This window comes from Pleurodeles waltl, chromosome 2_1, assembly GCF_031143425.1.
Source record: "Pleurodeles waltl isolate 20211129_DDA chromosome 2_1, aPleWal1.hap1.20221129, whole genome shotgun sequence".
Taxonomy (NCBI): domain Eukaryota; kingdom Metazoa; phylum Chordata; class Amphibia; order Caudata; family Salamandridae; genus Pleurodeles; species Pleurodeles waltl.
The window spans coordinates 881326604-881349010 of record NC_090438.1 but is presented as its reverse complement, the minus strand read 5'-3'; positions in this window follow the sequence as shown (position 1 = coordinate 881349010).

The window sequence follows — 22407 nt, the reverse complement described above, 5'->3', positions numbered from 1 at the left end:
GGGTTAGGGCTCAGGGCAGGGGTAGTTTTAACTGATTGGGCAGGGTGGAGTATGGTATCAGGTGTAAGGGGGCAGGGCGGGGAGAATTTACCACGCATGTTTCTTTACCAAACATTCTTTTACAGCGAAATTTGTTGTAAAGGCATGAGTAGTAAAGACACGGTCGTTGTTGAGACCGCGATGTTAAGGCATGCATGATATACGCATGTGTTGTTCCATCATTCAGCCCTCACACCAGTCTAGGGTGTCAAAGCACTTTACATCACACAGATATTACGCAGAGACAATCATCATATATGTGTAAATTAGTGTATATGAAATGTTACATAAGACAGAGGACGACAAGGTGTAGGTGTCATAGGTCATCCATACTGGTAGCAGGTATAGTTTAAGAGTGGTTTATCTGGAGAAGCGCAAACTCAGAATTTAAAACATAACACCATGGTTGGGGGATTTCTTTAATAATAAGAATTGATTTGCGCTCAAATTAACTTGTTTTGCAACATTAAGTTAATGAAAAAGTGGGGGGGAAATCATAACGCTCTAATCTATACCTTGATGTTCGCATGCAGCTCTTTGATAAGTTCATTGCTCACTGTTCTATATTCAGTTTTAATTTATAAATTGCAGGGGACAAAAAAGGAGCTCTCTGATGTAGGAAGCTGGCCTGGTATGTGGTGAGTACCTATGGTATTATCACCTTATACCAGGTCCAGGTATCCCCTTATTAGTGAGGTGTAGGCAGTGTCTAGAAGCCAGGGCTCTCTAGAGGTAGCTGCGGATGAGCAGCCAATACTTACCTAGGAGACATGCAAAGCTCATGCAATACCACTGTAGTCACACAGCACTTACACACATGAAAGAAACACGTGTTATGAAAATAAAGGTTCCTTATTACAGTAACACAAACATGAAAACACTAGATAGGCAATACTCCCAATAGGATGTAAGTAGCACACTATCTTATGTACAGCAGCAATCAGAAGTTGGCATAAAAAGCAATAGAAAATAGTGAAAAGCAATAGGCAATACTGAAGGCCTAGGGGGGACCAGACCATATACAAAAAAAGTGGAATGCGAAAGCTGGGTCCCCACGCAAGGAAGTGGAATCTGTAGAGGGGAGCTGCAGGAACTAGGAAACCCCAAAGGTAAGTACCAGAGTGCCCTCCAGTGACCAGGAGAAAAGAGGTAAGTTACTGGTTTTTCCCCAACCCACCAAAAGGACTTCAGAGAAGGATATTTCAAAACGCAGGCAAGACTGCAAGAAGCTAGAGGTGGATCCTGGAAGAGGAAGACTTGGAAAAGAAGGGGACCAAGTCCAGTTTACGTAGGAGTGTCCGGTCGTGGCAGGAGCCACTACCCACCCATCTGTGGATGCAGGAGTTGCTCGGCCGGGAGATGAAGACGGTCAGCAGTGCAGCACTGGAGCAGATGAAGCGTTCCTAGGTGATGCAGTCGACGTCCCATGCGGGATGAAGAATTGCAGTCAGTCTGTGGTGTGGAAAACCAACCATCAAGCCTTGGCAAAGGCAAATGTCGCAGTAGGACAAAAGTGGTGCTGCCGGGGACCAGCAAGGTCCAGGGGGACTTAACCCATGGAGGGGAGTCCCAGGTGACCCTCAGCAAGGCAGAGAGTCTGGAGAAGGAGAGGCAGCTCCCACAGAAGACCTACAGGCAAGGAGCCCAGGAGCTGCAGAGAGGCCCACGCAGCACACCTGAAGAGAGGTCCCATGTCGCAGGCGAAGCACGTTGAGGGCTGTGCTTCACAGAGAAGAGTGCTGGGGACTGGGGCTACATGGAGCCTGAAGATCCCTTGGAGGAGATAACAACAGGCCTTGGTAGCTGCAAGAGACGTGGTGCATGGGGGTACTGTCCTGCATGGGAAGGCAAGGACCTACCCACTCCAAAGTTGGACAGCTGGTAGAGAGGACCAAGGAGACCACTCCAGACTATCACCCCCTGATGCAGGATCCACGCAGCTCAGGAGCAGAGGAGATCCACGCAGCCGGTCGTTGTTGCAGTTGGTGCCTGCAGATGCAGGTAAGTGACTCCTTCACTCCAAGGAATTTTCCTTCTTTCTTCTCATGCAGACTGAAGACTTGCTGCCCTCAGAGGAAGCACAGCCGGGCTAATGTTGCAGTTGCTGGAAGGAGACGGAGAAACAATGCTGCAGGGTGAAGTCGCTGCTGGAGCTGCAGATTGTAGGTTCCTGTGAAGTCCAGTTGCGGTTCCAGTGGCCAGAAGTCAAAGTAAACGTTGCAGAGGAGTCCTGCTGGAATCTTGCACATTGAATCTGAGGACCCACCCAAGAGGCAAACCCTAAATAGCCCAGAAAGGGGGATTGGTCACCTAGCAGGGTGACCACCTAGGAGGGGGCTGTGACGTCACCTGCCTGACCTGGCCACTCAGATGCTCACAGAGGCCACTGCCCACCTTGGATTCAAGATGGCAGAATCAAGTGGCCACCTGGAGGAGCTCCAGGCACCACCCCTGGGGTGGTGATGGACAGGGGAGTGGTTACACCCATTTCCATTGGCCAGTTTCGCACCAGAGTAGGGGCTGAGGTCCCTGAACTGGTACAGACTGGTTTATGCAAGGAGGGCCCTTCAGAGCATACCATTAGCTTGGCGAGGGTACCCCTCCCAACCCTTGTAACACCTATTTCCAAATGGAGAGAGTGTTGCCTCCCTCTTCAAAAGGAAATCCTTTGTTCTACCTTCCTGGGCATGAGCTGCTCAAGCAGCAGAAGGAGGGCAGAAATCTGTCTGAGGGGTGGCAGCAGCATGGGCTGCCCGGAAAACCCTAGAAAGCTGATAGGAGCAATGCTGGGGATCCTCTAAGGAGCCCCCAAAGTGCATGGAATCATACAAACAATACTGACAATAGGATTGGGGTATGATTCTGACATGTTTGTTACCAAACATGCCCAGGTTCTGAGTTGCCATTATGTAGCTGGACAGAGGGAGTGACCTATGTCCAGTACACTCGTAAAATGGCATCCCCGCACTCACGAGGTCCAGGAAAATGTAGCTGGAGTTCGTGGGGGCACCTCTGCTCCTCCAGTGGTGCCCTCACACACAGGTACTTGCACCCTGCCCTCTGGCTAGGAGGGCCTGCCATAGAGGTGACTTAGAGTGACCTGGTGCAGTGACCTGAAGTGAAAGGGTGCATGCACCTTTTCACGCAGGCTGCAATGGCAGGCCTCCAGACATGGTTTACATGGGCTTCTATGGGTGGCATAATACATGCTGCAGCCCATGGGGAACCCCTGATCCCCCAATGCCCTGGATACCATATACTAGGGACTTATAAGGGGCACCAGTACGCCAAATGTGGGGTGTGTGGGGTCCAAACAACCAAATTTAATGGGAGAGAGCACTGGGGTCCTGGTTAGCAGGATCCCAGTGAACACAGTCAAAAGTGGGGTAACCATGCCAAAAAGAGGGTACTTTCCTGCATCTGACAAAAGCAGTAACCCACTGACCTATTCACATTATATAGACTTTGTGATCTGCATGTAGACGTTCTTTGTAGCAGGCATAGTAACCTTGTACGTTATGATGAGTCAAAACTCCGACTAGACAAAACTTCAATCTCTTTTCAGGAAGACCATTAATCACCGGAATTATCTTGAGATTTGTATTATTGCCTGAAAACTGTTAATGGCAAGGAACACCCAGCAGGTGCTTTTAAAGTCAGAATATACTTGCAATCACAGAACCCCCATCCTAAGTCAGCACCCGGTGCAGCGGCACCGGTTGCATCGCCCTAGAGCCGGCCCTGCTGCCTTACCTAGCCCTGTCCATCTCTCAGGCCATCTGGTTCTTTCTGGGACCCGTGCTGTGTGCTAGTCTCTCTGCCGTCTATCCAGCAGTGCCAGGCTCTGTACCACCACAGCCTGTGAAGTCCTGCAAAGCCTGTGAGCTGCCCCAGTGCTGGCTTCCATCCACAGGCCATTGGCAGGAAATGAGATTTACAGACAGCCCTTGGCCTTTAGAGCGGGCTTTCACAAATACCAGGAAGGCTGAGGGAGAGACAGGGGGCCGAAATGATGGGGAGGCAGGATGTCAACTTAGGGGACAATAATTAGCTCTGGCGCAGGCAAGCTGGAGACAGAGGAGAGAAGAGAGTGAGAGAGATGTGACAGAAACGGGTGCCCTAACAAACATTGCTGCACAGGGTGCCACCAGTGCGCTAAAGCCTGCCCGGCTTATATCTCACAGTAACTCAACAACACTGTTTTTAGAAAGGGAGATACTCTGCAACACAGCACTGGATTTAAAAAGAAAGGGAGTTACTTGGCAATACTTTATTTAATTACCCAAACCTCTTTACCTTCTCAAATCTTGCTGCTGTCTTCAGGGTTCGATTTTCAAGGGGAGGGTAGGGCTCAGGAGGGACGGGATGCAGACAGCAATCAACAAAGGGCCTCTCTTCTCCCTTTGTTCTCAGAAGTGCAGACTGCAGGCAGCTGTGGTGGCAAGGTGAGAAGGAATCCCTTGTGTGCTGCAGCACAACAAAAGGGCAGAGGGCAAGTGTCCTGGAGGCAGGTCACAGGTCAAGTGCAGGGCCAGTATAGGTAGCGCTTTCACGCGGCGCTAATGGCCCTGCGAATTACAGAACAGAAGGGAAAATTCTTCTGTCCCCTTGTCCCCCCCACCCTTGTCCCCCTTGTCCCCCCCACTCCAAAATCTGGGGGGACATATCCCCCGCGTCCCCCACACTTCCTACGCCCATGATCCCAATGTATCCAGAACCTAAGTATTAAACCGGATTTATATTCCACACAAGTGAGAATTCAAGCAGGCTTTGTTGTGTAACGGGTGTAAGCAGGAATATAAGTGATGTGTAAAAGTTCATACATAGACCGAATTCCAAATCTATGGATATTCCCGGCTCACTGGGGCTAAGTATACCGCTGATGTATAATACCATATCGTCTGCATAGAGGGACTTGCCAGAGGCTGCAGACGAAACTGCAGAGTGGACTCTGTATGTCTTTCTCTGGTGACACCTGCCAGCGGTTCCAATGTTGTTGCAAATAAAGCGGACAGGGGGCAGTCCTGTTGCATACCTCTGCCTATGGGAAACCATCAGATGTGTGTCCATTGACACGCATCTGGGCCACCGAGTCCATATACAAAAGACGAATCCAGTCTCTGGAATGCCCATACTCGCCATGATAGCAAACATACTCTAATTCAATAGAATCAAATCCCTTGGCAGCATCAACCAAGTCCCGCCCCCGCCTGTAAGGAAGGGCCCAGTTGGTCTAGCAGGCCAAATGTGGTGCCAAGTTGTGTGCAGTGGAACAGGACAGTACAAAGCTGGACTGGTCAGGTAGGACCATAAAGATGATCAATGGTTGCAGCCGCATCACCAGTATTTTAGCTAGTGTTTTTGTGTCAATGTTTATTAAAGATAGTGGTCTGTAGGACTCACAAACGTCAGGAGTTTTATCTGGTTTCAATAGGGTCACTAAAGCCATGCGAAAGGAGGAGAGCAATACCTGTTTTTGATATGCCTCGTTATACATGGCACTTAAATGTGGTACCAGGAGCTCAATGAAGTCCTTATAAAATTCTCCAGTCAGGCAGTCCAGCCCTGGTGCTTTATCATTCAGAGGGCTTGTATTGCCTCCTTGATGTCCTCACTGTGATGGCTTTCATGAGTTACTATTTTTCTTCTCGGGGACAACCATGCCAGTGCTTAATCTTTTAGGTAAAGATTAATGTCAGCGAGTGCATAGGAGATGCAGGTGCCCTACTGGCTAGTGAAAAAGTGCATAAAAAACTGTAAGGATAGAAGGTGTGTTAATGTGTTTATGTGCTTTATCTTTACTATATGTTCCGCACTCCATGCTGTCCTCAGATTTTCAGCTTAATTGTGGCCAGGCCTACCCCTATCCCCATATGCAAATGCTACATGGCGCATGGATAGAAACGTTGATTCCTGCACTGCTAGGCCACGGAATTCATTTAGGTGCTCATTGATCACCACCAGGGTAGCTTGGTTTGGCCCACACTTGTAGTCCCTTTTAGGGGATTGTAGTGCATGCCTTGTTTTTTGTAGTTGAGTGCATATCTCTTGCAGCACTCCTGCTTGAGTGCTCACACAGATCCCCCTAATCATGCATTTGAATCCCTCCAATAAGATATCCTTCCCCATCACAGTCCCCTATTTTTTTGCAAAATATTCAACAATTGCTGAACGTATCTGCTCTTTGAATACCGAATCCAGTGGTGCCGTTGCACAAAACCACTGTGTGAAGGGGCAGGAGTGATGATGGGTAGAGTTAAGTGCAAAAGTGCATGGTCAAATCGCATTTTAGGAACGTGTTTTACCTCCTTCATCCATGGAAATACCTCCCTGAGAATCAACCAGTAGTCTCATCTAGACCATGTCCCATGCACTGAGGATACATATGTGCCCTCTTCCATTAATGAGTGCTTTAGGTGGCAGGCATCCACCAGGGCAAGGCATACTTTACTAACCTCTCTCGTATAACACTTAGGGGGTTATTACAACTTTGGAGGAGGTGTTAATCCGTCCCAAAAGTGACGGTAAAGTGACGGATATACCACCAGGCGTATTACGAGTCCATTATATCCTATGGAACTCGTAATACGGCTGGTGGTATATCCGTCACTTTACTGTTACTTTTGGGACGGATTAACACCTCCTCCAAAGTTGTATTAACCCCCTTAGTGATTGCTTGCCACGCCAGTCAGACATCACAGACCTGTTCATCACATGGTACAAGTATGAGTTCAAATCCACTCCCCATAATATATGGGCTGGCAACTGGAAGTTTATGTGTCTCCATATGGAAGTGGAATAATACGAATCTTCCACATTGGGGCATAGGCGTTGACCAGTGTGACACCTCTGAACAATTGCAAAAATGACCATGTTCATTTACTAGAGAGTGTGTGACTGTGAAGGGCACCTCTCCCTTAACCAATATCAGGACCCCCTCAGTTGTAAAAGGAATATGACAATGCCAGTCGATATAGTGCCAAAATTCTATTGGGTTGTCTGTGAAGCTCGTCAGATTTGACTCATGCAGGCATGCAATCTGGATGTTATGTCTATCTAAATAGTTAAGGATCAGTCAGATTTTGCAGAGATTATTGAGCCCATGTATATTCCAGGATACCACATTTACCCTGCCCCTCATCTGGCCATCATATGGAGGTTTTTGCGATTTGTGAAAGGTATGTTTCTCTAGACAGCATGTGGTGTACATGATTGCAGGAGGTATGGGTGACTCTCAGGTAACTTACTGACAAATTAACTATTAAACACCCCACGTCAGCATTCCAAACTTGCTAAAGACATTCCCAAATTTAGAAATAAACAAATGAAATAACAGAACATACAAAGTATACATGACTTGTACAAGTCTACTCAACAAAATTATTTGGTTTCTCTCTCTTGGGGGGATCACAGTTCTCCTCCAGGTCAATTGAGATGATCAAGAAGATTTGAGTTATGCCATCTCATCAATCAGATCATAATGTGGAAATGGGCCATCACCTGCACGTAGTGACCTGTACCCTCCCCGTCGCAGCAGTCATAGTTGCAGGACCACTACTGGGCTACTAATGAGACAATCCATGTATGTGCATCCTATTGATCATCATTATTGCTTTTTTCTGTGTGCTGGTCACAGTTCTGTGGGGGGAGGGCCGTCTTTCACTGCTTTGAGAGTGGTGAAAATACTCTGGGTCTGATTTAAGAGGTCCTAGCATCATCTTAGCGCAACCATAGTGTCATTTTTTTATTCTAAGGCAGCACTAAAGTGACTTTTTACACACGCCATATTTACAAAGTGGGGCAATGCATACATTGTGCCACTTTGTAAAACCTTGTTCCACATTATGCCTGCACCAGGTATAAAATATGCAAGGGGGCATTCCCCCTTTAGGAGGGGGTGAAAAAATGGCACAAGGAAATTTCTTAGATATCCTTGTGCCTTTTTTGTAAGCACTTTTAATTCCTGCTCAGAGCTGGCATTAAAGAGGGCATACCATTAAATACAAGAGTCCCTATGTACTCTGCAGAAGTAGCACCAAAATATTGGAGCTGCTCCTCTAGAGTACATCAATAGCATCAGGAATTCTGATCCTATTGCCCCCTACTCTGGGCCATCATGCACCGTATTCTCAAACATGGTGGTTTGAGGGGGGCACTAAGGAGGGCAAGGAAAGGGGTGCTGCACTGAGTGTCACTTTTCTTAAATCAGCCCCTCTGTATCCGTTTGTAGTTGACTCAAAGGGACACCAGATAATGCATGGCATACTTGATTTTGGCCTTTTGAAGTTGTTTCTTGATGGGCAGGAACTCTAGGCCAGCTGCCTGGACCTCCACAGTGAAGTTCAGGTAGAATGCGATCTGGTTGCTCTGGTAGTTTATGTCCAGTTTTTCATGTAGCAACCCAAGCACTCTGTCTAATTTAATAGGTTTCCTGTAATTGGGCATGGAGGCGCACCAGGAGGAGGTTGTGCCATGAGTGATCAGTGTTCCTATTCCACTACTAGCAAATAAAACAGGATTTCAGTGCCAAACACTGTGGTTAGCATTTTTCCCACGTAGGTTTCCATTGTTCCAGTGTTTGTTGAATCAGGCACCCCAGTTATTCATAGGTTGTTTTGGCACAAGTGCACCTCAAGATCCTAATCTTTTTCTTAAATCACTGGCAAAAGTTTTTCCATGTTGAGGCATTTCATGCAGATAGATTCTACATCATCTTCTCTTGTCAAGATCCTCTGCTCCACTGCTGCCAGACATGTACATTTTTTGTCCATCTTAACAGACATTTGGTCCATATGGTGATTTAAGGTGTCCATCCTTCCATCTATAGAATGGAGGCTGGTTTGCGTAACGAATAGCATAGACTCCAATGTAGCCACACCTTGGGAGCTCAAGGCCTGTTCATGATCAAGATCGGTGTATTTTGTCAACCTGGTAGTGCTCCTACTTTCAAAGGTTAGGTGGGTTTTGTTCCTCTCTGCTTTCCCCATGTTCCTGTGATGAGTCACCACTGTGTCTTCCAGCTATTATTGACACAGGTTTCTCATTTGATCTATGATGAAGCATCATGTCGAGATCACTAAATAATGGCACTGACATTTCAGAAGGGAACTTGCATATGTCCATATATGTTCATCTCCACTTAGACTGTTCAGATAAACCTGAAAGGGTGGTGGGCGCACAGGCTATCCCACATAGACTCTCCCAAGGAACCTATAATTCACCCCACTGGTGTAATTCTGCAATACCACTGCCCCCCTACTTACAACAGCCCATAGGGGTGCCAGTAATCAGCTGCAAAGTAGGCGATGCTGCACACCACATCAGCACATGGCTCAGTGCAGCTACTCTCCTATTTAAGTGAAGCACCTCCAATCAGGGCCGGGCCACACAAGTGGAGTGCAGTATCCCAAGCAGGAAAGTCAAATTGTGATAGAGTAGGGTACTGCCGGTCAGTAGAAGGCCACTCAGCCAGATCTCATGAAGTAGATAGGCTTACTGCGGCACAGCTGCCCTGCACTTTCTAGCCACTGTCATATCTCTCCTGGTTTTGATAGGTCTGTTATGGCCACCTCAAACAGGTCTGCACCCTGGCATCTCTCAGCCAGCCACAATCCCAGTCCTAGTGAGTCCAATGAGGGCCAGTCTGGTAAAGGAGTCCTCAGTTTTTCCACCGCAGTTCCAACTCAGCAGGTTTTAGCTTCAAGGCCGGCACCCACCCTCTGATGCCCCAGTGCCTTGGAGCACACTCAGTGATCAGCCTCCAAGGCACAACAGTTCTGCTTTGGTCACGGTGGAGTGTCGCACAGCAGCAAGGACTCTTCACTATGCCCCCATCTAGGGCCCGTAGACTGCTCCTCCTTTCAGGGTTGTGCTCACTCTCTAGTCCCCCATTCGATGCTGGCTGCTGCAGCTGCTTTCAGGGGCTCTCGGGTCCTGCGGTTGTGGTGTACTTTTCCCCCGTTGGGGACCGTTCAAGGGCTCATATCTCTGGACCAGCACCCTCCTCCTCACTCCAGTCTGCCTAGTGCTCCACTTCTCAAGTTTGTGCAGGCATTGGCCTTTTTCAGTCATGCACCCCCCATGCAGTCTGCTGTCTCAGGGCAATACATTTCCAATCTGGAGTGAAAACATTTTTTAAAGGCACTCCATAGCTTCTCACAAGTGACACGATAAAGAAGCTGTGCTGATTTCAGTGGATTAGGATGCAGATGGAAGAATTTTAGGTGGATTATTATACCCGGCCAGCAGAGCTGCACTACAGTGTGGGCATCCTGCCCTGGAACTTCTTGCACACCCCCTTTGCATACCTTCATAAATCTGCCTTAGGAGTTCAGTCACTCTTGCAGCACATTATGTGCACCACATGATGTGGTGCAAGAGCGATGCAACCAGGGTTATAAATATGGCCCTTGGCTTTGTTTACTCCTCAGGTGTTTTTTTGACAAAGTCCAGCTACATTCCTGAATGTGATGGAACAGTGAAAATACTTAGGGGAATATTTAAAAGTCCCTAAATATTTTTACTTGGGGACGCTGCGGTGGCACTGTGCCCTGCACTGTATTTTACAAGGTGCCACTAAGCCACTTTTTGTGGCTTAATGCCACCTTGTAAATACGACCCTTTCACACGCAGCCCTTTGCATGGAAGGAACGTGCAATTTCACATGCAGCCCTTTGCATGGAAGGAGCGTGCAATTTCATAAACCTGGGGCAGTACAAAAATCTAATGCCACCCCAAGGGTGGCATTAGCAAGGCAAAATGAGGAGGAATAATTGTATTCGTCCTAATTTTTTACTTTTTCTATATAAGAGCAAAATGCCAGACATTATTGTTTATGTGCGGAAAGGTGTCCCTTCCTGCACATAAACAATAATTTTAAAATTATGATTTGGCATTTCTGTGTGTGCTGCATCCCGCAGCACACACAGAAGTGCCAAGTCACCATTAGTGATTGTTTATGTTCAGGAAGGGACACCCTACCACAAATAAACAATTAAACCCCTCAACGCAGACATCCTTACACGATGGTGCAAGGATGCCTGCATTGGTGCTAGGCAGTTCAATTTAGACCCAGCGCAGAGGACAATACAGGTGTGCACAGTATTCAATAAAATATGTTGCATCCCTGCATAGTGAAAATGATGGAGTTCTGCGCTGCCAATTTTGGCGCAGCATCATGCGCCGCCAATTTCTCGGCCTAATTTCATCTGTGAGTGGAAGTGCTTTGTATGCACCTCAGCTGTTTTTGCTGGCAAAACCAGTGCGGGTTTGAAACTTTGTAGTTCAGCTGATAGTGGGATCAGAGTTTCCTGCTCTTATCAGAACACTCTTTGGCAACTCCAAAAGGAGGAGAAGTGCCACATTAGCCTAACACAGCTACACACGCTGAGAGATGTTAAACAAGCTATCATTAGGCTTTGACAAGAAAAAAACACCCACAATTTGAGTTGGAAAAAAAATAAAAAGAGACGTGAGTCAAAGTGCAGCTTTTATTCACATTTATTAAAATGCATAAAGCAAAATCATAACACAGAATCACATTAGAGGAAAATCCATGCTCGTTTCGAAGATGAACATCCCAATATGTGCTATCTGCTCAAACTGAACCTCATATTCTTTGTGAAGTATTTGTGAATTTTCCATCCACTTAAATGTTTTTTATATGTGCGGCTTTAACAATGTTATTCTTCTTACAGATGAACTTTACATTAATTGCAATTTAGGAGCGATTTACACCCTTCCATTTTGATGTTTTTAAAATATCTGCAGATAGTTCAAATGTAAAATGTAAAATAATCCTCTTGGTTGCATTTAGAATTTTGTTATATGAAAATTGTGAAATTCAAAAAACGTGCATGAGACAAGTAGAGTCATTGAAATCAGGGGATCTGTTGCAGCCCTGCCGCCTTCTCCATGACATGGTAGCTAATACATGATTTCCTATTCCTGAAAACTGCAAACATTCTCTCACTGATACTACTTCATATTGCTCAAACAGGAAGGCCCATATTTATACTTTTTTTGCGCCGCATTTGCGTAGTTTTTTTTTTTTTTATGCAAAATCGGCGCAAACTTACAAAATACAATTGGGGCATATTTATACTCTGTTTGCGCCGAATTTGCGTCGGTTTTTTTTACGCACATTCGGCGCAAACACTGCCCCATATTTATACTTTGACGTCCGACGCAGCGGGCGTCAAAGTTCCACCATGTGCGCCATTTTTTAGAAGGGGGAACCAGCCTTGCGTTAATGATATGCAAGGTAGGCGTTCCCTTCTAAAAAATGACTCCCAGGCCTGGGCACCATATTTAAACTCCCGTGCAAAAATGATGCACAGGAGTAGGCGGGTCAAAAAAAATGACGTCCAGCCGCGTTTGCGTTATTTTTTAACGCCTGCTCAGGGCAGGCGTTAAGGCACCTGTGGGCTCGGAAGGAGCCCAGAGGAGCCCTCCCATGCCCCCAGGGACACCCCCTGTCATCCTTGCCCACCCCAGGAGGACGCCCAAGGATGGAGGGACCCACCCCAGGGATATTAAGGTAAGTGCAGGTAAGTATATTTTTCCGTATTTTTTTTGTGGCATAGGGGGGCCTGATTTGTGCCCCCCTACATGCCACTATGCGGCGGCTAACGTCATTCAATAAATACGGCGCCCGCATGGCGCTCTGGAATGGCGTTAGCCGGCGTTAAAAATTTTGACGCACAACTGCGTTGGCGCAGTTGTGCGTCTAAAAGTATAAATATGGCCCAATTGTATTTTGTAAGTTTGCGCTGATTTTGCGTCAAAAAAACGACGCAAATGCTGCGCTAAAAAATATAAGTATGCGCCGAAGTGTTCAGGTACACGTCAATCCACATCTTGGAAGTACTGCTGAGCACAAGATTGTAGCACAGGTGCATGGTTAGATACAGGCATTAACGGTACCTGAGAACATTTTGCTAAGTGTAGGAGTTAGGCGCATCACTCAAGAGTGTCTAGGTGTCAGAAATTAAACAGAATGCCAGTTCTGACTGATCTACGTATTCCCTATATAACACAATTGATTTAAACAATATAGCTATAGGAGCAATACCTTGCTTTAGGAGTGCTTTATATATTCCCACCTTGAAGGTGCCTTGTTCCGATGCTTTTGCAGTGGCCATTCGTTTTATTGCTTGCATCCATTATTTCTCCCTAGCTGATTGGACTATAGAGATACTGGTGTTGCTCGGTGTTAAATGTTTCAAGCTTAGGTTTATGTAGGAAAGTGTCCATGTCTTCGATAGTAGGAGTAAAGTCTCCTTTTATAGTTTATATAATTTCAGGATTAGATCAACTACTTTTCCCGAGCTTTCATCTATGTTCCCTGTTTCCATATACTAGATTTTACAGATACATTATTTAGTTGAGATCTCAATCTCTAGTGGAGAAATTGTCCACCCTTGTTATCTTTCTCATATGCATGTAGGAGCACTTTTTTAGTCCATATAAACTCAAAGATATCCCGCATTACAATACCCTTCGCTAAATTCATGTTAAACTCAAAAAATATTTTGTCTTGGATTGAAAATAATTTGTAAACTCTGGTTCTAAAACACATGCCAGTTCAGCTCTCCAATTGTACCTTATTTCTCTTCTTCATCGTTGTAGCTGGCACGTTCCATTAGATGGAGAATGAACTGATCCAGTCCATATTTGAATTTCCAAACATACTATTTTGAGATCCCAGAGGAAAAGAAATAATCCACAGGGGATTCACTTTGGTATTTAGGACACTGATTTGTAAATCGTGCAGATTCAGCAGGGCTTTGCGACTGGCATCTTTAAGTCTAAGGGCCTGATTATGACCCTGGCGGACGGCGGAGGCCGTCCGCCAAGGTACCGCCGCTGAATGACCGCACCGCGGTCAAAAGACCGCTGCGGCCATTTAGACATTTCCTCTGGGCCGGCGGGCGCTCTCCAAAAGAGCGCCCGCCGGCCCAGAGGAAATGCCCCTGCAACGAGGACGCCGGCTCAGAATTGAGCCGGCGTAGTTGCAGGGGTGCGACGGGTGCAGTTGCACCCGTCGCGTATTTCAGTGTCTGCTTAGCAGACACTGAAATACTTTGCGGGGCCCTCTTATGGGGGCCCCTGCCGTGCCCATGCCATTGGCATGGGCATGGCAGGGGCCCCCAGGGGCCCCGCGGCACCCCCTACCGCCATCCTGTTCCTGGCGGGCGAACCGCCAGGAACAGGATGGCGGTAGGGGGTGTCAGAATCCCCCATGGCGGCGCAGCAAGCTGCGCCGCCATGGGGGATTCTAAGGGCAGCGGTAAACCGGCGGGAGACCGCCGGTTTGCCTCTTCTGACCGCGGCCGAACCGCCGCGGTCAGAATGCCCTGCAGGGCACCGCCGGCCTGTCAGCGGTGCTCCCGCCGACCCTGGCCCCGGCGGTCTTGTACCGCCGGGGTCAGAATCAGGCCCTAAGTCTGTCTTGCAATAACATTACATCTTCTTGCATTTGAGGATTTGTCAGTGTATTACTAAATGTATTCTCTCTATTAATTGGTTTTAGAGTCACATTTAAATCTCCTCCAATAATGTGAAGATGATGCAGGTAAGGTCACATTAGTTCCTCGAGAAAGTACGCGTCACATGTAATTTGCACACAAACACAAATGATGGACAAAATGTCGAACCAATCAACATTCACCCCCAGTCACAGATCTGGGTTTAATCAATCAATTATTTTGCTCACCACTCCACCCCACTTTGGATCCATCCATATGCTAATCAGTCTTGACCTTGTTCCCCATGGCAACAGTCCAGCCTGAACTGCCAGGCCTGGCTCTCCCTCACTGGACTGGAAACAAGCATCCTGGGACCAGTTTCAGTGTATCACCCTTCATCAACCAGGCAAGCTTGATTCCAGTGGCATAGGGAGCCCGGGACACATGTCTTGGCATACTGGATGTAATTAGTGCCAGGCCAGGTCCTCCCTGGACCTGAAACAAGCATCCTGGGATTTGTTTCAAGGTATTAGCCGTATGCAAATCAGTCTTGACCCTGTTCCCCATGGGAACAGTCCAGCCTGAACTGCCATGGCAGGTTCTCCATGGACCGAAAACAAGCATCCTGGGACCGGTTTCAAGGTATCAGCCCTCATCAGCCAGGCTAGCTTGAATTCATTGGCATAGTGAGGGCAGGACCCATGTCTGGGTGTACCCGGCGCACTTAGGGCCATTCCTTCCATCATCTGTTGTTTTTGCATTTCTCGCACTAAGTGGGAGTGGTATGACCAGAAGTGAGTCCTGTGCTTGCTATGCCACCAGATTCAAGCTAGCCTGGACACTGAAGGGTGATACCCTGAAACCGGTATGAGGAGGCTTTTTTATTTCCAGGGTGAACCTGGTCTGGCAGGTCGGGCTGGACTGTTCCCATAGGGAACAAGGTTAAGAATGATATGCATATGGGTGGATCCAGACTGGAATGGCATGGCAAGCAAAAAAACGGATAGATTAAACCCAGATCTGCAACTAGGGATCAATCAATCAATCAATCATTGAATTTGTAAAGCGCTCTACGCACCCGTGAGGGTTTCAAGGCGCTGGGGGGGGGGGGCGGGGGGGAGCTGATGTTACTGATCGAAGAGCCATGTCTTGAGGAGTCTTCTGAAGGTGAGTAGGTCTTGGGTCTGTCGCAGGTTGGTAGGGAGCGTGTTCCAGGTTTTGGCGCCGAGGTATGAGAAGGATCTTCCGCCGGAGGTTTTTCGTTGGATGCGGGGGACGACGGCGAGGGAGATGTTTGTGGAGCGGAGCTGACGGGTGGGGGTGTAGAAGCTGAGTCTGTTGTTCAGGTAGGTTGGTCCGGTGTTGTGGAGTGCTTTGTGAGCGTGGGTAAGAAGCTTGAAAGTGATCCTCTTGTCCACGGGGAGCCAGTCAAGGTTTCTCAGGTGATGGGAGATGTGGCTGCGCCGGGGTATGTCGAGGATCAGCCGGGCGGAGGCGTTTTGGATGCGTTGGAGGCGTAGTAGGTCTTTTGCTGGGATGCCTGTGTAGAGTGCGTTGCAGTAGTCTAGCCTGCTGCTGACGAGGGCCTGTGTCACCGTTCTTTTTGTTTCTGTCGGGATCCACTTGAAGATCCTACGGAGCATGCGGAGTGTGTTGTGGCAGGAGGAGGAGACTGCGTTGACCTGTTTGGACATGGTGAGGGAGGAGTTGAGGACGAAGCCCAGGTTGCGTGCGTGGTTGGTTGGTGTCGGTGGGGTTCCAAGTGCGGTAGGCCACCAGGTGTCGTCCCAGGCGGAGGGGGTGGGTCCTAGGATGTGGACCTCAATCTTGTCCGAATTGAGTTTCAGATGGCTGCTTTTACATCCATTCGGCGATGGATTCCATTCCCTCGTGGAGGTTGGTTTTGTCTGTGCGCGGGTCTTTGGTGAGCGAGAGGTTGAGCTGGTTGTCGTTGGCGTAGGTGAGAATGTTGAGGTTGTGTTGTTGGGCTACTTGTGCTAGGGAGACCATGTAGATGTTGAACAGCGTCGGGCTGAGGGATGAGCCTTGGGGGACGCCGCAGATGATGTTGATGGCTTCGGAGCGGAAGGGGGGGAGGCGGACTCTCTGGGTTCTGCCGGAGAGGAATGAGATGATCCAGTCGAGGGCTTTTCCTTGGATTCCGGTTTCGTGGAGGCGTGTTTTCAGGGTGCGGTGGCAGACTGTGTCAAAGGCGGCAGATAGGTCCAGGAGGATGAGGGCTGATGTTGCGCCGTTGTCCATTTCACGTCTGATGTCGTCTGTGGCGGTCTCAGTGCTGTGGTTTTGTCTGAAGCCGGATTGGGAGGGAGCCAGGATGTTGTTGTCTTCGAGGTGGCTGGTTAGTTGTGTGTTGACTATTTTTTCAATCACCTTCGCTCGGAAGGGGAGTGGGAAGATCAGTCTGAAGTTCTTGAGGTCGTTGGGGTCTGCTTTGGGCTTCTTGAGGAGGGCACGGATTTCGGCGTGCTTCCAACTTTCCGGAAAGGTTGCTGTTTCAAAGGAGATGTTGATGGCCTTCCGTAGTTGGGAGGCGATGGTGGAGTCAGCCTTTTTGTATACGTGGTGGGGGCAGGGGTCTGACAGAGATCCAGAGTGGATGGAGTTCATGATCTTGCGTGTCTCTGTGTCATTGACGTTGGTCCAGGAGGTCAGGCGGTTTGCACAGGTGGAGCTTTCGGGGATGGGGTCTGGCGTGGGAGTGGCGTTGAAGCTGTTGTGGATATCGGCGATCTTTCGGTGGAAGAAGGTGGACAGTGCATTGCAGAGTTCTTGGGATGGAGGGATGTCGTTGACGTTGGCGCTGGGGTTGGAGAGTTCTTTTACGATGCTGAAGAGCTCTTTGCTGTCATGTGCGTTGTTGTCCAGGCGGTCTTTGAAGTGGGATCGTTTGGCTTGTCTGATGAGTTGTTGGTGTCTGCGGGTGGCGTCCTTGTGGGCTGTGAGGCTGTCAGGTGTGCGTTTGAGGAGCCATTCCTTTTTTAGTTTTCAACAGTTGCGCTTGGAGTTTAGGAGCTCGTTGGTGAACCAGGCGGCTTTTCTTCTGGCTTGGGTGTTGGTGGGTTTCTTGAGTGGCGCAAGGATGTTGGCGCAATCGTTGATCCACAGAGTGAGGTTGTGGGCGGCGGTGTCTGGATCGGTGGGGTCGGAGGGTGGGTTCTGGGCAAGGGTGTTGGTAAGCTGGTCTTCTGTAACTTTGCTCCAGCATCGGCGGGGTGGTTGTTGGGTGCAATGGTGCTCGGTATGTTTCTTGTAGGTGAAGTGGAAGTAGTGGTGGTCGGTCCAGTGGAGTACGGTGGTGTGGTTGAAGGTGACGTGGGCGCTTGAGGAGAAGATGGGGTCAAGCGTGTGGCCGGCAATGTGGGTTGGTGTGTTTATGAGTTGTCTGAGGCCGTGGTTTGTGAGGTTGTCGATCGCAGTAGTGGAGTTGGTATCGTTGTTGTTCTCCAGGTGGAAATTTAGATCCCCGAGGAGGATGTTATCCGTTGAAGTGAGTGCATGGGTGCTGGTGAGGTCGGCGAAGGATTCGCTGAAAGGTGCTCGCGGTCCGGGAGGTCTGTAGATGAGCGTTCCTCTGAGCGTGGTGTTGGGATTGGTGTGGATGCGGAAGTGTATGTGTTCGGCGGTCTTGAGTCTTGAGGGTGTCGTCAGTGTGGGTGTAGACCTTGAGGGTGGATTTGTGGGCGATGGCTATTCCTCCTCCGATTCCGTTGGTGCGGTCCCTTCGGATGATCTTGTAGCCGTCTGGGATGGCTATTGCGATGTCGGGTGCCGAGGAGTCATTCCACCAGGTTTCGGTCAGGAAGGCTACGTCTGGGGCAGTGGAGTCGAGCAGGTCCCAGAGCTCGATGGCGTGCTTGCGTGCGGAGTGGGTGTTGTGGAGTATGCAGTGGAGGTTGTTTGTTCCGGTCTTTGTAGGTCTTGTTGTTCTGTCGCAGGTGAATCTGCAGCTGCGGCATGAGAAGGGTCCATGGGTGTTCCTTGGTGAGGAATGGAAGCATGCTGTGATGTGGCCGGGATTGAGGGCGTTGAGTTGGTTGGGCGTGTTGTGGCGTCTGGAGATGCAGGGGTCTCGCGGACCAGGGGGGGGTGGCGCTGGACGCGGTCCAGACGCGGACGGGTGCAGACGGGCTTGCATCTGGCATGCCTCCGGCGCGCCAGCGGACGCGCAGCAACAGCCATCAAGAAGGGAGGGGGAGAGGGGAAGGGGGAGGAGGGCCTCGAACGTGCGATTGGCAGCGCATGCAGGGTCAAGGGCAGGGAGACAGCTTGGTGGTGCTGCGGGCGTGAGGGAGCGGTCTCCTGACCAAAATCAGGTCAGAGGTCACTCACCCTCGACGCGCAGCAACCGCCATTAAGAAGGGAGGGGGGAGGAAGGAGCAGCTGGGAGGTGGGAGGGAGTGGCAAATGGGGGCGCGAGGGGGGCGGGGCTGCAGGGAGGCAGCGGCGGGGAAAGCGGCTCAGGGAGAGCCGACAAGGGGACGGGGGGAGCGCACAAGGGGCAAAAAGCGGCAGAAGTAACAGAGGGAAACTGCAAAAATGAACGGCACAGAAATTCAAAGGCACATAAAACGAGTCCCAAATAAACGAAAAGCACAATAATTCAAGGCACAGAACACGAGTCACAAATAAACGAAAGGCACAATAATTCAAGGCACATAACACGAGTCACAATCACTTAAAACGGCACAGAGCACAAGTCTAGTGAAGCTTACCATAGCCCACTAGACACCAGGGATGAGGCGCAGGTGGATGCCTGCGGGTGGAGGAGGGCCTCGAACGCGCGATTGGCAGCGCGTGCAGGGTCAAGGGCAGGGGGACAGCTTGGTGGTGCTGCAGGCGTGGGGGAGCGGTCTCCTCACCAAAATCAGGTCAGGTGTCACTCACCGGATAAATGTTTGATTTCTTCTGCATTCTGTCCATCATCTGTTATTTTTGCATTCATCTGTAATTTGGCCACAGTCACTAAATACTCAAAGGACAACTTGGCCTTGCCATACTTAGGGCCAGATTTATACTTTTTTATGCATAACTGCAGTAACTCAGTTTTGCATCAAAAATTTTAGAGCTGGCTAGTGCCATTTCTTAACGCCACCTGTGTGTCAAAGTTATACTTTGACACTGGGTGGTGCTAGGAATAGGTTAGAGTCATTTTCCCTTGTCGTGAGGCAAAATGACGTTAACCCAGAAAAAATTACCCTATTCCGGTTTGCGACATGGAAAAATGTTGCAAAACGGATATCCGCCATTTTTCACCCCCATAGCATCAAAAAGAGACGCAAACAGAGCAAACAGTGCTAAGGAGCCCCAAAATGGATCCAAGAAGCCAGGAGAGAGACCAAGGAGACCCCACGTAAGCAGAACCAGCCAGGACGACACAGCCAAGACCCAGGGGAGAGACAAGAAGAAGAGGAAGTGTCACTTCAGCGCAGAGAAGCATGAAATTCTGGTGAGAGAGGTGACGGAGCACCAGCATCAACTCTTCATCACCTCTAAATTGATAATTGGGAGGAGAGAGGCAATTTGGCAACAGATTGTGGACAGGATTAACAGTATGGCAGAGGTCAGGAGAACTGTCAGTGAGTTCAAGAAACGCTGGCATGACTGCAAGCGCGGGACAAAGGAGAAAATGACAAGGAACAGGAAGGCAGCACTACAGACCGGAGGTGGGAGTCCAGCACTGCAAGAGGACCTGGACGAGATGGAGAAGATGGTTGCAGCCGTCATCCCAGAGGAAATCATCACTGGTATCGCAGGACAGTGCAGACTAACAGGATACAACACATGTGGAGGGTAAGTTGCATGGGAGACAAAAATGCCTAAATGTCAGGTGCAAGAAGGGGGAGGTACATACCTACTACACAATTCATGTCAACCCTGAAAATCAGGCAGTGGAAAGGGCAATGGGGCAAGGCACAGGACTCCCTGCACTGTGCATGGGCTGTGCCGGATCATCCAGGGGCACAACACAACACCAACAACCTTTGTATGGGGATACACCACCATGCCAAGGCTGCTGGAAATGCTAATGCAGACCAGGAGGGTAGGGTAGAATGTAAAACTGGTTTGGTGTCATCGGACAGCTGGTATTGTCAGAATGTAAACTAGAGGACAATGCCAAGTCTCAGGCCATTGGCTCAAGCGGCATTTACCATTGACAGCAGTTGCCACTACTACCTGTGCTGTGTGTGCTGGTCAATTAGGAAATGGCAGTTAGGTGCCTATGGCACAAACACACTCAAAATGAGGGTTCAGAATGACTACGTGATCAATCCCTATTAATCTCTGTCCAAGTGCAACTCATGTCAACTGCTCATGTCCATAGACTTAATAACCATCAGGCACTGTCACATACGTAATGATGTACACTGCAGTAATCTCATACCTATGCTGCCCATTCCTCGGTTTACCCCTGTGCTTGTGTCACAATAGCTGCAATGCAACCATGCAACATCTCAGGTGTCATAGTGCTAAGACAACTGCATTGAGGGGGAGGACATATGTGTGTAGGTAGGCAAACACACCCGTTCAGTCATAAGAGGAAATGGAACTCTGCCAGTCCCATCAGTGCAATGCAATGTAGCACACATACACAAACATCAACATGAGAAACTACCAATGGTGACACCTGTATCGTTTTATGGAAATGCAATACATGGTATGGTGCTAGGTCTCATCACTGCAAAGGTATATGTGAAAAACGATAGACTGGGACAGGTCCATATTGTTATGTGTGGTGCATGTGGCATCAGCACACCAAGAATCATTGCAAGACCTCACCATGCTAATGGAAGCAAAGGGAGGGTTGATGAGGACACGATGGTGGCAAGCTACAATTTGGACAGAATCCACACCTAAAAGATGTGACGCAGACAATTCCCCAAACTGCCCATACTACATGTGAGATGTAGGTGGGGCATAGGGCTGAGAGACTGCAAACATTAATGACAGGAACAATGCATGTGAACCAGGATAACAATGTACCACCAATAGGAAGTCAGTGACGTCACATTACAACTGGCACAAAACAGACACACTAATTGTACAATATATCATTGCAGAGGATGATGGCTCTCCTTTGGATCTGTCTTTCCTGACCTACCCTGATGACCTGGATGACCATCTGACAACCATCAGGCTTAAAACCCTCCAAGATGTCCTGGGAACCTTCCAAACAACACCTCCAGTCGCAAGGAGGAGCACACATGTAGCAGCCATCCAAGAGGACCCACCCACTGCCCCAGTAGTACGACCTGCCAGCTCAAACACAGCTGAGGACTCTGACGACACAGGGACCACCTTTTAGAGGACAGTAGTGGGAGTACAGCGGGAGCTGGCCAAGGAGGTGTGGGTGGGATTGCAAACTATGGCAGCCAGCCTTAGGGGATGAGCATGTGCATGATGATGTCCGCAGAACAGTCAGCAGCCATACAAGTCACACAATACCTACTGCAAGGAGTCCAACAGCGTGAGAGGGACCTCACTACTGCTGTGAGGGACTTGCCACAACACCTGCCCTCCCAATCTTGCAGCTGCATGCACAACAACAAGCTGGACTCCATGCACTGGGAACTGACCTCCCTCAGGGCAGACATGGCTGTCTACCACAGGGATGTTGCTGCCATACTCAATAATCATCAGCTCCTCCTTGCTGCAGTGATGCTATATGTTGTTCCACAGATGGCAGCTGCCTGGACTTTGGTGTCCACTTCTCTAACCACTGAAGTGTGTGTTGCCCCCTCAAACCCACCAGCACCACCATCAAGGGCAGAGGAGACGACACACATCAGAGGATGAAGATGTAGAACAGATCATCTTCACCCATAGGAGTACCTGGTAGCACCAACCCATGCCACATTGGCACTGATTTTCCTTTGTCCTG